This window comes from Lycium ferocissimum, unplaced genomic scaffold (genome assembly GCF_029784015.1).
Source record: "Lycium ferocissimum isolate CSIRO_LF1 unplaced genomic scaffold, AGI_CSIRO_Lferr_CH_V1 ctg18603, whole genome shotgun sequence".
NCBI classification, from domain to species: Eukaryota; Viridiplantae; Streptophyta; class Magnoliopsida; order Solanales; family Solanaceae; genus Lycium; species Lycium ferocissimum.
In genome coordinates this window covers 11,346-14,118 of record NW_026717901.1, presented here as the reverse complement: position 1 = coordinate 14,118, position 2,773 = coordinate 11,346, and the positions used below count along the sequence as shown (strand labels likewise).

At 34.3% G+C, this 2,773-nt stretch overlaps 1 long non-coding RNA gene across 1 annotated transcript; it reads right to left on the bottom strand.

Annotated features, from left to right (window-relative positions):
* Window positions 1–122: 122 nt before the first annotated feature.
* LOC132042855 (uncharacterized) lies at window positions 123–2,494 on the bottom strand. The gene is made up of 3 exons (XR_009411602.1): window positions 1,725–2,494; window positions 1,066–1,202; window positions 123–211 (listed from the first exon to the last, which is right to left on the bottom strand). It is a non-coding gene; the product is annotated as an uncharacterized LOC132042855 (long non-coding RNA).
* Window positions 2,495–2,773: the final 279 nt, after the last annotated feature.

The window sequence follows — 2,773 nt, the reverse complement described above, 5'->3', positions numbered from 1 at the left end:
TTTCTTATAATAAAAGTATTTATTCCGCATGTTGTATCAAATTAAGGTATTTATCTCAAGGGTTCGCCCACTCGGGAGGTTAGTGTAGAGGTGCCGCATGATCCATGATTTGGGTCGTGACATTATAATAATCAGGGCAGCAATGAAATTCTCCATCTTGTGACCATACTTTCCAAGTTGCTCTGCATCCATGAGCTTCAATTCACCCTTCCTAATCACACCAAAAAGAAATTCCAAAGATTGTGCATAAACACACATTCGGTAAAACACAAAAAAAACATAATTCTAAGTCAAAATTTCATGTTTGAAGATATTTTTTGAATTAGGATTTATGAATTAATTAGAAGACATGGTTTGACAAAATAGACATGGTTATCTTTTATCTGTTTTTCCTTACAGTAGCACTAAAGAAGAAGGGTATCAAACAAGTAGCCCTATCATGTGATATAGCATCTGAAAGTGTGTTGGGTAAAAAAACACAATTCCTAGATGTACTTAGAACTTTCAAAGGCATGTAGGTATTGCTTGCCTTCCATCTAATGGAAAAACCAGCAATACATAAATAGTCTAGTGAAACTTTCTTTTAAATGTGGATCAGGGAATACCATATTAACTTTTAGTCTCATTTCAGAATTGAGTCAGAGTCAATAGTAAAAACACAACACACATGCACACTGAGGAATTTACATATCAAGTCTTGGACCACTATGAAATCATACAAGTTTACACAGAAAAAAAAAAAACTGAATTAACTTCACAATTGAGTTTTACTTATCAGGAGGACTAAATCCTACAACTATTAGAGGGAAAATAATTTCAGCCATTCTGCGTAAAATTCAAAAGCTAGTATTTATCTCTAACATCGTTTGAGAATAAATCGCACAAGTTGTTGAGTACTTTCCCCATTCTCTTAAGATCCATTTTCAAGAGTTAGTATTAGAACATGCTGCCAATTGAACAAAACATCCAGCAAATTTTCTTTTAATGCAGCGCTAGTGCAACACTGTTAGCATGATTTCATTTTAAGACATTGTAGAGTGAAAAAGCTGAAGTCGAAGGACTAACCCCTTTAACAAAACACGTGTAGATCTTCTCGACTATTTATCCGACTCCTGAGACATGACTCTTTGTGTCCGACTGAGGTGTATATCAGCCAGGTTTCCTCATGCTTTCAGCATCAGCATAGCTAGGAAGCATAAAATCTAATTGCAACTTCTCTTTATCAGTTCCAGAACTAGCATCCTGACTGGTCTATGAGAGTGTGAATGTTTCATGGTTTGTACCACTTCTGTAATGGAACCTAAAGTTTTTGAAATGACAACATGTGTCTAGATGCTAAAGATAAGGTTCCAAAAATTCAAAGCTGGAACTGCTACCTAAAGTTTAATCTAGAGTTTTAGTGATATTCATCGTAAGACAAGCATGTTGGAATTACTTAGAAGTTAGGTGCTTTATTCATTTGGTCAAAAGTACTATTTAAACAATTTTTGGATAAACAAAATCCAAACACATATATAAGCAAACAAACTACAAGGAGTGCTTTAAATCTAAGATCACCAATTCATTGCTTTAGATTACTCTTTGATCAGAAGGAGTAATTATCTACAACAATCACCTGAGCATAGTGCAAAAGTTCATGTAATTGTACTCCTGTTTCTAACCACATCTAATACACAAGGATACAGTAGTTGCAAATATACAATAGCAGGCTTAGAAATATGTACGTCATCATTCTTCTCACTTTCCATCGATTAGTCAACTAAGGTGAGAGCCGATAGTCCAGCACCACCAGTTTCCAAAATTCTAATGTTGTCCTGTGATTATAGCAGTACATGAATAGGAAAAAACTCCAACCAATATCAGAAAATAGTATTAGTCTCCTGTTAAAAGGAGCAGTATAATATAATTAAAATCCACTGGTTAAACATAAACTACAGTACTACATTATGAGGAGGTTTCTCTGCGGTACCTGGAAATAGAAAATTGCCTTAATTGTCACAAGAAGGAAATAAAAAATCAATTCCTAGATCGTCCTACCATCAAACCTCAAACTAGGCCAACTTTCAAACAATTTGAACAATCAGAACAAAAACTCACTAGTAATCAAACTAGTTAGACAAAGAAAGAGTGCACGGGGTTGTTCCTCGGATTTCACGACCCTAAGCACATAATCCATCCATAGCCAAAATGCAGAAAACAACAGTCAAGCGCAAAATACCAAAGATCTACCAAATACCACCTAATACAAAATATACAATCTCTTATATATTAGAGACCCTCCTTTTCAAAAGCACACACTCGTTCCCCCCAATAACAATGACTCTTAATAGCGAAAGATTAGCAATCAGACCTCGAAAATAAAGGAACCCACAGAAGAATTGAACCAAGATTTAACCCAATAATTGTAATAATAATAGATCGACAAGCATTTCGGGTACGAACTGTACATCGGAAAGTAAGCAAAGAGCATATTGAGCAACGAGAAATAAGAAAGAGTTTTTGGTGACTTGCTCTATAGAGAACATGATGAAGTAAGTAAGGCACCGAGAATTTCTCATATTGAGGGTGAACGAGAAATAAAGAGAGAGTTTTGCCTTTTTTTTGAGGTACTAACCCATAATTTTATTAAAACTTAGGTTTTTGTCTTTTCACATTTTCTATATAGGAAACATTATTATTTAAGAGAACTTTGGACATAGAACTAACTTAATAATAAAACATACTCAAACAAAATTGAGATATATATACTATACAAAACAAAAAAGCAACGAAA